The sequence below is a fragment of the Ascaphus truei genome, unplaced genomic scaffold (assembly GCF_040206685.1).
Source record: "Ascaphus truei isolate aAscTru1 unplaced genomic scaffold, aAscTru1.hap1 HAP1_SCAFFOLD_1641, whole genome shotgun sequence".
Taxonomy (NCBI): domain Eukaryota; kingdom Metazoa; phylum Chordata; class Amphibia; order Anura; family Ascaphidae; genus Ascaphus; species Ascaphus truei.
The window spans coordinates 50,344-64,771 of record NW_027454533.1 but is presented as its reverse complement, the minus strand read 5'-3'; the positions used below and the strand labels follow the sequence as shown (position 1 = coordinate 64,771).

General features: G+C 51.8%; 1 long non-coding RNA gene across 1 annotated transcript; it reads left to right on the top strand.

Annotated features, from left to right (window-relative positions):
• Nucleotides 1–223: 223 nt before the first annotated feature.
• On the top strand, nucleotides 224–2,465 carry LOC142476652 (uncharacterized). The gene is made up of 2 exons (XR_012791859.1): nucleotides 224–1,513; nucleotides 2,066–2,465. It is a non-coding gene; the product is annotated as an uncharacterized LOC142476652 (long non-coding RNA).
• Nucleotides 2,466–14,428: the final 11,963 nt, after the last annotated feature.

Genomic DNA, 14,428 nt, shown 5'->3' with positions numbered 1-14,428 from the left:
AGAGGCAGCCCAGGGTGCTGTGCGGGAGTAGCAGAGAGAGAGGCAGCCCAGGGTGCTGTGTGGGAATAGCAGGGAGAGAGGCAGCCCAGGGTGCTGTGCGGGAATCGCAGGGAGAGAGGCAGCCCAGGGTGCTGTGCGGGAGTAGCAGGGAGAGAGGCAGCCCAGGGTGCTGTGCGGGAGTAGCAGGGAGAGAGGCAGCCCAGGGTGCTGTGCGGGAGTAGCAGGGAGAGAGGCAGCCCAGGGTGCTGTGCGGGAGTAGCAGGGAGAGAGGCAGCCCAGGGTGCTGTGCGGGAATAGCAGGGAGAGAGGCAGCCCAGGGTGCTGTGCAGGAATAGCAGGGAGAGAGGCAGCCCAGGGTGCTGTGCGGGAATAGCAGGGAGAGAGGCAGCCCAGGGTGCTGTGCGGGAATAGCAGGGAGAGAGGCAGCCCAGGGTGCTGTGCGGGAGTAGCAGGGAGAGAGGCAGCCCAGGGTGCTGTGCGGGAATAGCAGGGAGAGAGGCAGCCCAGGGTGCTGTGCGGGAGTAGCAGGGAGAGAGGCAGCCCAGGGTGCTGTGCGGGAGTAGCAGGGAGAGAGGCAGCCCAGGGTGCTGTGCAGGAATAGCAGGGAGAGAGGCAGCCCAGGGTGCTGTGCGGGAATAGCAGGGAGAGAGGCAGCCCAGGGTGCTGTGCGGGAATAGCAGGGAGAGAGGCAGCCCAGGGTGCTGTGCAGGAATAGCAGGGAGAGAGGCAGCCCAGGGTGCTGTGCGGGAATAGCAGGGAGAGAGGCAGCCCAGGGTGCTGTGCGGGAGTAGCAGGGAGAGAGGCAGCCCAGGGTGCTGTGCGGGAATAGCAGGGAGAGAGGCAGCCCAGGGTGCTGTGCAGGAATAGCAGGGAGAGAGGCAGCCCAGGGTGCTGTGCGGGAATAGCAGGGAGAGAGGCAGCCCAGGGTGCTGTGCAGGAATAGCAGGGAGAGAGGCAGCCCAGGGTGCTGTGCAGGAATAGCAGAGCTTTGCGTGTATTTAATGAGTGCAGAAATAGGAGGGGAAGATCGGTGCATATAAAGAGCGCAGGAATAGCAGAGACTGAGGCGTTATTGGGAGATCGCGGCATTGGCGCTGGAATAGCAGAGGCGAGCGGTGTTTGTAATGAGCGACGGGATAGCAGAATGAGTGCAGGAACAGCCGCGCGGTGCGGAGGGGGAGGCGGCGGTGGGAGACGGCAGAGCGGCGTGTAGACGGTCGGCGGCAGGAATAGCAGAGTGGGCTGTCTCACACTACGCCCCTCCCCCCTCCCCCCCCCCTGCCGCGCAGCCCTTTGCCGAGATCATGGCGCTGACGGACGTGCAAGAGGGTCTGATCGTGCGCTGCGTGCAGAGGCTGGACGAGACCTGCCGGGACGTGCGCTCCGCCGCGCGGCTGGTGGGGGACGCCACGCTCTGCGCCAAGATGGACGCCGCGTCGCAACTCATCAAGAGAGACATCGTCTTCGCTGCCAGCCTGTACACCCAGTGACCCCCCTGGCGGAGCAGCAGAGGGTAACACACCCCCCACCTTTGTATATTCTCTCCCAACCCCTCTACCCTTGGAGAAATACCCCCCTGATGTTTTATTGCCCCGCACCAGTAACTGCCCCAGAAAAATACCCCGCTGTGCGTTTATGGACCCTATGTTGCCATAGAAAAATAGCCCCCCCATGGCTTTAATGCCCCCTCTACGTCTTGCCCCAGAGTAATACCCCTCTCCTGTTTATTGCCCCCTCTGCTTGTTGCCCTTGAGAACTTCCTTCCCCTCCCCCACTCCCCCTGCCCCCACACACGTGTTTCTTCCCCCCGAGAAATACCAACTTGTGTTTATTTCCCCCTCTACTCACTGTCCAGAAGTAATACCCCCTTGTATTTACTGCCCCTCATTATTGATTCCTTTTCTCTTAATACCTCTAACCATTTTATCTATAACCCCTCTACCTGCTGTCCCTCATTTTCACCACCCTCTTCTTCCTACCTGATTAATACCCTACCCCTTGTCCCCTTGGTAATACATTACTTGCCCCAATCAGTACTCCCCTTTGCTTTTTGACCCTTGTCTAGGTACAAAGTGGACTCCCGACAATGGCGGAGGGAGAAGAAAATGGCTTCCCGAATTGTTCCAGTCGGCTCACGTCCGGTAGGAAACCAAGTGTTCACGTGACGGACAGCAAACAAAATGGCTTCCGTCCCAGCCGTCTGCTACAAAATGGCCTAGCTATCGCATTCAAAATGGCGTCCGTCTGATCACAAAATGGTGCCTTGTCTCCCCGGCTGACACATACAAAATGGCTCATGTCTGGCTAACTCATGCCAAATGGCTTCCTTCCGCCTGACACGGGCCCGCCAACCACTCCTCAGCGGGCTCCTCTGAAATGCGTCGGGCTCCGACGCGGGTGTTGAGAATTTTGGCTCCTTTGCTGCAAATGACCAGAGTTTAAATAAATAAGATCTTGGGAGTGTTTGTGGGATTTAAGTACTTGTTGTCCGGCTCCCGACTGTAGTAGGGGGGGGGGGGAAATGGAGATTTGGGGGGGGTAATATGGAGGGTTGGGGGGGATAATGTGGAGGGGGATTATATGGAGGTTTGGGGGGGGAATATGGAGGGTTGGGGGGAATATGGAGGTTTTGGGGGGGATATGGAGGTTTTGGGGGGAATATGGAGGGTTGGGGGGATAATGTGGAGGGGGGATTATATGGAGGTTTTGAGGGGATATGGAGGTTTTGGGGGGATATGGAGGTTTTGGGGGGAATATGGAGGGTTGGGGGGATAATATGGAGGGTTGGGGGGAAATATGGAGGTGTTGGGGGGGAATATGGAGGTTTTGGGGGGAATATAGAGGGTTGGGGGGATAATATGGAGGGTTGGGGGGATAATATGGAGGGTTGGGGGGAAATATGGAGGTGTTGGGGGGGAATATGGAGGTTTTGGGGGGAATATAGAGGGTTGGGGGGATAATATGGAGGTTTTGGGGGGAATATGGAGGGTTGGGGGGATAATGTGGAGGGGGGATTATATGGAGGTTTTGAGGGGATATGGAGGTTTTGGGGGGATATGGAGGTTTTGGGGGGAATATGGAGGGTTGGGGGGATAATATGGAGGGTTGGGGGAAATATGGAGGTGTTGGGGGGGAATATGGAGGTTTTGGGGGGAATATAGAGGGTTGGGGGGATAATATGGAGGGTTGGGGGGATAATATGGAGGGTTGGGGGGAAACATGGAGGTGTTGGGGGGAAACATGGAGGTGTTGGGGGGGAATATGGAGGTTTTGGGGGGATATGGAGGTTTTGGGGGAAATATGGAGGTTTTGGGGGAAATATGGAGGTTTTGGGGGGAATATGGAGGGTTGGGGGGATAATGTGGAGGGGGGATTATATGGAGGTTTGGGGGGAATATGGAGGTTTTGGGGGGAATATGGCGGGTTGGGGGGTTACAGCCACTCTGCTCCACTTTCACCTTCTGTACCCAAAAGGTTAAAATAAATCCATGGAAATAAACAGAGTAGGGGGAGCGAGGGATCAGTTGATACACACTTATACAATATACGACGATACGACATGCATACAGTAAACCCAGTGCAGTGGGGTTGGGACAGGAACTATTAGATTATAATATACAGCAAAATATTATAAATACTTACACGGCCGTGTGTAAGTACAATCCAAAGAAGGTATCTTTGTGATAAATACTGACCCCTCCACAGGTGAGTGCAGGGGATCACAGTGAGTGTCTATATACTAATATAAATACTCACACGGCCCAGTGTGAGTAAAGGTGCAGGGCAGATGTCTTTAAGATCGAGTCAGGCTGTCCAGGGTGGTTGCGGATCAATCACATCAGGTTTTGCCCATGCAGGGCTATGGCTGATCTGCTCATCCTTGTATGAGCCTGAGGAAGCCGTCCAATCGGCGAAACGCGTTGCTCGAAACCTGTTCCTGTTTTGTCCTACGGAGGCTTCCGTAGAAAGTCCTTTCAGCAGCATCTGCAGCCGGGCGGATCAGTTCCAGCTTTCTGCACCCCGGACGCGGGGCCGGAGCGGTTTACTGCCAGATTGGACCGCACGGAGGAGCCAGGGGATATTATTTTATTGATGTGAGTGTGATAGCATTGTTTTTATACCCAATAAACACCTTTTAATACATATCACTAAGACTGTGCCTCACTTATCCCTACACCGCTGAATCGGAGAGTCACCCTGCTGGAGTATAAGCAAGAGAGGAGGGCAGATCAGCCATAGCCCTGCATGGGCAAAACCTGATGTGATTGATCCGCAACCACCCTGGACAGCCTGACTCGATCTTAAAGACATCTGCCCTGCACCTTTACTCACACTGGGCCGTGTGAGTATTTATATTAGTATATAGACACTCACTGTGATCCCCTGCACTCACCTGTGGAGGGGTCAGTATTTATCACAAAGATACCTTCTTTGGATTGTACTTACACACGGCCGTGTAAGTATTTATAATATTTTGCTGTATATTATAATCTAATAGTTCCTGTCCCAACCCCACTGCACTGGGTTTACTGTATGCATGTCGTATCGTCGTATATTGTATAAGTGTGTATCAACTGATCCCTCGCTCCCCCTACTCTGTTTATTTCTACGTTTCCACAAGGGCTTCGGATTATCCCTTTTAGGGGTTGAAGCAGAAGGGACCACAAGAATATCTCTGCAATAAAAGAGAGAAACCACATTTATTGGTGTCATCACTATCTGATACTAAAGGTAAGCGCCTGGTCTCCCCCAATTGTCTAAAATAAATCCATGGCAATGTATCACTTCTATAAATGACATCATTGCCAACGTTCGACCCACACAGGATGGTGGTCTGCCTCAGGGCTCGGAGGAAGGTCTCCCTGTGGTGCTGGGACCGAAACGTTGGCAACTTGGGCCAATCGTCACGAAGAAGACGGACCTATTTCTTTCAACTTCATTTACCCAACAAAACCGGAGTTTCATTGAAGAAGCCCTTCCCCCCCCTCCCCCAGCTCCTTGTTTTGGGGGGGGGGGGGGACTTTCAAAGGATTGAAACTTGGGGGGTCCTTGGGCGCTGAACTGTGCCACGTTCCGTGGATGCCCCGGTTCTGAAGTACTTTTGCTAGGCGGTGCCGGTGTGCACATTCGACTTGCCGTAGGCAGCCGGCGTTGAACACCTGAGCGACCCCCGGCACACAGACACTCTGCTATCGCTAAACGGTGACTGTAGAGGGAGAAAGGGGGTGGCCCGGGATTAAAGGGGTTACACCCCATTTGGCCATCCCCTGACCTCACCCGGGAGTCAAAGGGTTAACTGGGCAAAGACCCAGAACAGTGATTTAACCCCTGTAATGACATGTACATGTGTATTTCCCTGTTCCCCTTTTCCATTGTAATGTCTGGTTTAATCAGTGTCTGCATCACACACACACTAGAATCCATCCGGGAGCACAAGGGTTAATAGTCCTTTAATGATTATAGCTCTTTGTGAAGTTTTCCCGCCTTTTCGGGCACCATTTTGCAGGTCCCCATAGGGCTCCATGCATTCTAATGGAGAATCTTGTTGTTTTAGTCCTGTTTCCTGTAAAGACCAGCAGGTGGCGTCCGAGAGGGAGAGCGGCGGTTTCCCATTGAAAGTCAATGGGCTCATTGACTTCAATGGAGGTTCCTCGAGGTAACTTTCGAAGAACAAGTTGGCTGCCGTCCAGACCGCAAACCGCAAAGCGGATACATTTTCAATAGGAGAGCTTTGATCACTTACAAGTCAAGGTCAACGTCAAGTGGTGTGGGAATAAACAGTTCTAGGGCCCCTAGGAATAAAATTATTTTTGTCCCTAGTTCCTAGGCGTCCCCCCACTCGACCACAACCGGGTCCCCAGATCCTGGACCCCCGATAAGGGTCGAACCAAGAAGAACGGGTCGCGCCATAGGCTTTGCCGGCGGCGGCAGAAACGGCTCAGAAAAATGACTAAGTGTGAAATGCTGTATTTTGGTACTCCATATCTCCGGTTCCGGAGGGCCCAGCGGATCAAGGTTTGGGGTATCTGCAGTCACTGCTCCGGCATCACTGCAGAACCATCCTTGACCCTCCAGGACCAACCCGACGGAGTGTGGACCCCCTTGAAGGTTCGGGACTTTTCCCATAGACTTCAATGGCGGAGAAACCCCATTGACCTCAATGGCGGCAATTTACCATTGAAAGTCTATGGCGGAGAAGCCCGTTTTCAATGGGGATTTAGTGAAAAGCTGAGATTTCTTTTTTAGCGGAGATTTTTGTATTAAAATGAAAAATGATTTAATGTGCATTTGTGTATCTCCGGTTCCGAAGGACATAGCAAGTCTTCTTTTGGACCATATGGTGTCCCAGTTCTTGCAATGAGAACTGGGAAGTTTGGACCTGCTAGACCCAACGGAACCGGATATTTTAATACGTTTATGTTTTATGTTTAATACTGTGTCCCAAGGTATGGACAAAGACTCAGAGGAAATTACTTTGCATACCAGGATAGCAGATGGCCCTAGAGGCGCCCCAATGTCTAGGACTTAAGTATTGTTCAACGGGTCTTATCACCCTCCCTGTTGATTTACGGGCGGAGGAGGCTCAAACCAGAGCAGTCTCTAAGTGTCCCATTTATCACCTTCCAACAAAGGTTATCTTGCTAGAGATCCAGATGGGTAGACTGGCTGGCATTCCATTTGTATATGGGGGGCTACAGAAATGAGACCCCAGAGTTCTACTACGCATTTGCCAGCTAACGGGGGTATGTACTAAAATGTGTTCCCCCATCAAAGATTGGCTGGAGGTAATTGAAAACCAATCACAGGTACTTAAGGTTAAGGATAGAGGGACAAAAGGTTTATAAACTGCTGTTCCCCATCTATCCTTTGTCTTCGTTCGATGGGGTCTTCGTTCTTCGTTTGCTGATATGGTTACCTGATATCACCTGAATGATTACCTGATTGCTGAAGAGAAATGCTACATCAAACTTCTCATTCCCCAACCCCTAAGTAAGTGTACTTCTTGTCTGTTACTGTATTATCTCGTGTGTTCACCTATCCTAAGGAATAAAATCACTTTATTATATCTTAAGCCTCGTTCAGTTCAAACCCAGTTATTCTTGTGTAATATTAATAGACCTGTGTAGGCTATCGTCACAGTGACCCCCCCCCCCCCCCCCACCGGCACAGGGTGACCCCACCTCCTGCGCCGCGTTCCCAGCGGGATTATCCCAGGCAAAGGATCCCCCGGTGTTCGCCGCACGTCGCAGATCTGACCCGCCTTTATTATTATTAGTGTTACTTTGTTATACGGAGGTATTAAACAACCCCCCCCTCCCCCTCCTTTATCTGTATCCACATTGATACTTCGTATGTAACATGTGTCCTTTGGGCCACGTTGTATACTCAGTGCTCCACACTGTATATTAGATCATCCAGGATATAGCAATGTCACATCTATATATATAAAACTCAAACGATGTTTGTCTGTGGGTTTGTGCGTTTTCTGATTGGTTGGCTGCCGGCCACACCTCTCGCTAGTGTTTCATATAGCATTCCTCCCCATCCCATCCAGGCTGGTTCTTCGGGACTAAGAGGCCTTGTATTAACCTCTTCCTGGCATCCTCAGTTAGTAGCGGGCCTCATAGGAGTGCGCCCACAGTAATGGATCTCTCCCCTCGCCCTCTCCTGATTGCCTTTGTGCCCCTTCCCCGGCAGTGTTAATCCCTGGGTAGCACCCTGTCAGCTTTGAGCGAGTTTAGACTCCTGATGAAGCCTCGGCAGAGGAGAAACACGTTGGGCGTATCTGAAGTACCGAGAGGGAGGCCGATTCCAGCGCGACCTGTTTTTTTTTTTGTCCATCCGCTGCACCCGTCTCTGCACGTCATCCGGGGGGGATCCCGCCGGGAACAGACGCAGACGGGGCGTGAGACCAGCCCGGAGAGCAGGCGCAGCATAGCGCTCACAGCACCGGGCTCCGCTCTGTTGGCGTGGATCAAATTGCTCTTTAATCAACAGACACCACGTGAGCGCGTTTTACCATATTTTTATTATATAATTTTTTTATATCTTGATCGCACGATGGTCGGTTCTCTTGTGCCATTCTTGCATTAAGGTGACCGCACCTGTGGAAGCTTCCGGCACGGCGCCATGAAGATCCCTTTACACCCACTGTATGAGTGGGAAATCTGTGAGTGCACAATTCATCCGATTCTGGAGAAGATCACTTTTGTTTGTTACCGTTCTCGCAGGCTTCCTTCACTGTACCCAGCTCTGTGCTTAGACCCCGGCCCAGCTCTGCGCGGTGAGCGTGAACCTCTCTCTCCGAGAGACTTCCACCTCTCTGCGGCCATTCCGAATCTCTCGCCGGGCCTCCCCATATTTCTGCTTCAGGTTAGCAAATAGAAAAAACCTCCTCCCACTCACTCCGTAAGAGACGCTCTGTTTTCTTCCAAGCCTCGTACTCGCGTATAGCCGGGAGTATACACCTCTGTATACTCAGCGTTCGCTTCTCGCTCCTTAATCAAGGATTCAGCTTCCCTTCGCGCCTCCTTTTTCCGGCCGTTTCTATGTTGACTCCGCCCATCACGCCGGCCGGCAGCGCGTCTCGGCGCCTTTCTTTCGCACGTTGTCCTGACATCGCAGGCTCACCAAGTGGTTCTGTCACTTTTTCTTTTTGGGTTGTGTTCACGTGACAGACAACAAACAAAATGGCTTCCGTCCAGCCGTCTGCTACAAAATGGCCTAGCTATCACATACAAAATGGCGTCCGTCCGCAGGCTCACCAAGTGGTTCTGTCACTTCCTTTTTGGGTTGTGTTCATGTGACAGACAACAAACAAAATGACATCCGTCCAGCCGTCTGCTACAAAATAGCCTAACTATCACATACAAAATGGCGTCTGTCCGCAGGCTCCCCAAGTGGTTCTGTCACTTCCGCTTTGGGTTGAGAAATATTTTTCTTTCTCTTTGCTTTAGTAGCCCCAGAGAGATCAGTGGTACTGGACACACACTCACTGGTACTGGACACACACTCACTGGTACTGGGCACACACTCACTGGTACCAGCTTCCACATCTTGTTTTGCGCTCACAGGGCGTTGTTTGCTTTTGCAGCTGTTTGTCTTTGACAATTTGGGGGCACACATCTTCCATGTGACCTACTTCACGACAGGCCCAGCATACTAAATTCATCTGTGGGTACAGCTCTCTTCCTGTGGCCACATACGGGTCTTCGTCGTCATCATCATCACCACCATCGTATGGCCTGAAGGGACACGGTTTTGCATGGTTATGTACATTACAAAACAAACATTTCCTGTCGGCCATTTTAAAAACCCGGCAGGGCAAACTTGACACTCGGCACTTGCTAGATGACATTTTCACTTTCTTCAGCAAAAATGTTGGTTTTCTGCTTGGGTTCAGGGCCTTAATATATCTTCATCTACTGACCTCTGGGCGCTATTGCATCCACACTTCACACATTCGCTGTGTATGCTGTAAGCACAACTGGTCATACACAGTGGGACAGACTTCACTCGCAGAGTCTGCACTTTACTGCGGCCGGGCAGCCATTTTAAATCCCCACTTTTTTTTCCTCAAACCCACAGACTTTTCAGTGTCTGCCCACACTCTCCACCATATGTGGCACACGGCTCCCTTTGTGTAATGCTGCCGCTTGCCAGGCTCTTCGCGACACAGTCTTCTAGGGTTTAATTAGTAGAAAAGGTGGACAAACGTGTGTATACACACAAGGGGAAGTCAGCCCTCAAACATCAGCGGTTTATTTCTCCATTAGTGACACTAAACATTTCGAACACCGTCACTTTAAGAAACAAAAGAAATCATAAACATAACACCTACTCCTGTCAGGAGTCTAACTCACATGCATGTCCCTATTTGCAATGTTGGCTGGGTACGCCAGTTACCAACTTTAAATAAACACACACAGACAACATTGAATTCTTTAATGTCAGATGGGGACAATAGATTCTCAGATGCTGCAGCACGTGACCCCGAACTGTAACCTGGGGAGCAGCGTCCTCCCAGCCTCCAGGCTCTAGGAGACAGAGTGAAAAAGCAACCCCCCCCCCCCCCCCCCTTGCTCTAAATACCGGTTCTAGTGGTAAGGAGAGCAGGTGAGGGAAAACAGAACCACTGTCTGGTAAAGTCAGTCACTGTAAAGTCTGGTATGGATTTCCTACCCACGAGCCTTAGTGGATGTGAATCTGTGGGGCGGATTACTGACTACACCACACTGAGTCTGCACTTTCTGCTATGAATCAGACAGATAGCTGCCCACTATCCTGGGACTATGTATGTGTATACAGTATGTATGTATGTATGTGTATATATGTATGTATGTATGTGTATATGTAGGTATCAAAGTATATATGTATGTATGTATGTGTATATATGTATGTATGTATGTATGTGTATGTATGTATGTATGTGTATATGTGTATGTATGTATGTGTATATGTGTATGTATGTATGTATGTGTATATGTGTATGTATGTATGTATGTGTATATGTGTATGTATGTATGTGTATATGTAGGTATCAAAGTATATATGTATGTATGTATGTATATACAGTATTTATGTATGTATGGTCTTTTTGGTGGAAATCTCACGTTTATTTGCGCTTGTGAGCGCGCCTGTTGCCTAACCGCCATTTTTCTCACTGGGCGCCTGAAACGTCAACAATGGCTTTCAGTGAAATACTTGGGCTCCAGCGCCGGACAGACGTTATTGTAATGTTTCTGCGCGTCGTGGGAGGGAGGGCGCGCGTCCAAATTGTGCTCCAGGTTCAACTTGGCGTAACCCCAACAGAGTCTGTTAACGGCGCTGGCGCAGAATGAAGCCGCGATGGATCTGACGCGGCCGGGTCGGGGTGTAGGGAACCTGACGGAACTTGGGTAGCCGAGGGAGGTGGGTTCTGGTGCCGTTGGGCTAACCCCGGGGCTTGTGAGGTCGGGCCACTGGCTGTCTCGCCGTGTAGGTAACCCCCGAGCGTTACCCCTTACTGTAACCCCCGAACGTTACCCCTTACTGTAACCCCCGAACGTTACCCGTTACTGTAACCCCCGAGCGTTACCCCTTACTGTAACCCCCGAACGTTACCCGTTACTGTAACCCCCGAACGTTACCCCTTACTGTAACCCCCGAACGTTACCCGTTACTGTAACCCCCGAACGTTACCCGTTACTGTAACCCCCGAGCGTTACCCCTTACTGTAACCCCCGAACGTTACCCGTTACTGTAACCCCCGAACGTTACCCGTTACTGTAACACGCCGAGCGTTACCCGTTACTGTAACCCCCGAACATTACCCGTTACTGTAACACGCCGAGCGTTACCCGTTACTGTTATCCCCGAACGTTACCCCTTACTGTAACCCCCGAACGTTACCCGTTACTGTAACCCCCGAACGTTACCCCTTACTGTAACCCCCGAACGTTACCCCTTACTGTAACCCCCGAACGTTACCCGTTACTGTAACCCCCGAACGTTACCCGTTACTGTAACCCCCGAACGTTACCCCTTACTGTAACCCCCGAACGTTACCCGTTACTGTAACCCCCGAACGTTACCCCTTACTGTAACCCCCGAACGTTACCCGTTACTGTAACCCCCGAACGTTACCCCTTACTGTAACCCCCGAACGTTACCCCTTACTGTAACCCCCGAACGTTACCCCTTACTGTAACCCCCGAACGTTACCCGTTACTGTAACCCCCGAGCGTTACCCCTTACTGTAACCCCCGAACGTTACCCGTTACTGTAACCCCCGAACGTTACCCCTTACTGTAACCCCCGAACGTTACCCGTTACTGTAACCCCCGAACGTTACCCCTTACTGTAACCCCCGAACGTTACCCCTTACTGTATCCCCCGAACGTTACCCCTTACTGTAACCCCCGAACGTTACCCGTTACTGTAACCCCCGAACGTTACCCCTTACTGTAACCCCCGAACGTTACCCGTTACTGTAACCCCCGAACGTTACCCGTTACTGTAACCCCCGAGCGTTACCCCTTACTGTAACCCCCGAACGTTACCCGTTACTGTAACCCCCGAACTTTACCCGTTACTGTAACACGCCGAGCGTTACCCGTTACTGTAACCCCCGAACATTACCCGTTACTGTAACACGCCGAGCGTTACCCGTTACTGTTATCCCCGAACGTTACCCCTTACTGTAACCCCCGAACGTTACCCGTTACTGTAACCCCCGAACGTTACCCCTTACTGTAACCCCCGAACGTTACCCCTTACTGTAACCCCCGAACGTTACCCGTTACTGTAACCCCCGAACGTTACCCGTTACTGTAACCCCCGAACGTTACCCCTTACTGTAACCCCCGAACGTTACCCGTTACTGTAACCCCCGAACGTTACCCCTTACTGTAACCCCCGAACGTTACCCGTTACTGTAACCCCCGAACGTTACCCCTTACTGTAACCCCCGAACGTTACCCCTTACTGTAACCCCCGAACGTTACCCCTTACTGTAACCCCCGAACGTTACCCGTTACTGTAACCCCCGAGCGTTACCCCTTACTGTAACCCCCGAACGTTACCCGTTACTGTAACCCCCGAACGTTACCCCTTACTGTAACCCCCGAACGTTACCCGTTACTGTAACCCCCGAACGTTACCCCTTACTGTAACCCCCGAACGTTACCCCTTACTGTATCCCCCGAACGTTACCCGTTACTGTAACACGCCGAACGTTACCCCTTACTGTATCCCCCGAGCGTTACCCGTTACTGTAACCCCCGAACGTTACCCCTTACTGTATCCCCCGAACGTTACCCGTTACTGTATCCCCCGAACGTTACCCCTTACTGTAACCCCCGAACGTTACCCCTTACTGTAACCCCCGAACGTTACCCGTTACTGTAACCCCCGAGCGTTACCCGTTACTGTAACCCCCGAACGTTACCCGTTACTGTAACCCCCGAACGTTACCCCTTACTGTAACCCCCGAACGTTACCCGTTACTGTAACACGCCGAGCGTTACCCGTTACTGTAACCCCCGAACGTTACCCCTTACTGTAACCCCCGAACGTTACCCCTTACTGTAACCCCCGAACGTTACCCCTTACTGTAACCCCCGAACGTTACCCGTTACTGTAACCCCCGAACGTTACCCCTTACTGTAACCCCCGAACGTTACCCGTTACTGTAACCCCCGAACATTACCCGTTACTGTAACCCCCGAACGTTACCCCTTACTGTAACCCCCGAACGTTACCCGTTACTGTAACCCCCGAACGTTACCCGTTACTGTAACCCCCGAACGTTACCCCTTACTGTAACCCCCGAACGTTACCCCTTACTGTAACCCCCGAACGTTACCCGTTACTGTAACCCCCGAGCGTTACCCCTTACTGTAACCCCCGAACGTTACCCGTTACTGTAACCCCCGAACGTTACCCCTTACTGTAACCCCCGAACGTTACCCGTTACTGTAACCCCCGAACGTTACCCCTTACTGTAACCCCCGAACGTTACCCCTTACTGTAACCCGCGAACGTTACCCCTTACTGTAACCCCCGAACGTTACCCCTTACTGTAACCCCCGAACGTTACCCCTTACTGTATCCCCCGAACGTTACCCGTTACTGTAACACGCCGAACGTTACCCCTTACTGTATCCCCCGAGCGTTACCCCTTACTGTATCCCCCGAGCGTTACCCGTTACTGTAACCCCCGAACGTTACCCCTTACTGTAACCCCCGAACGTTACCCGTTACTGTATCCCCCGAACGTTACCCCTTACTGTAACCCCCGAACGTTACCCCTTACTGTAACCCCCGAACGTTACCCCTTACTGTAACCCCCGAACGTTACCCCTTACTGTATCCCCCGAACGTTACCCCTTACTGTAACCCCCGAACGTTACCCGTTACTGTAACCCCCGAACGTTACCCCTTACTGTAACCCCCGAACGTTACCCGTTACTGTAACCCCCGAACGTTACCCCTTACTGTAACCCCCGAACGTTACCCCTTACTGTAACCCCCGAACGTTACCCGTTACTGTAACCCCCGAGCGTTACCCCTTACTGTAACCCCCGAACGTTACCCGTTACTGTAACCCCCGAACGTTACCCCTTACTGTAACCCCCGAACGTTTCCCATTACTGTAACCCCCGAGCGTTACCCGTTACTGTAACCCCCGAACGTTACCCCTTACTGTAACCCCCGAACGTTACCCCTTACTGTAACCCCCGAACGTTACCCGTTACTGTAACACGCCGAGCGTTACCCGTTACTGTAACCCCCGAACGTTACCCCTTACTGTAACCCCCGAACGTTACCCCTTACTGTAACCCCCGAACGTTACCCGTTACTGTAACCCCCGAACGTTACCCGTTACTGTAACCCCCGAACGTTACCCGTTACTGTAACCCCCGAACGTTACCCGTTACTGTAACCC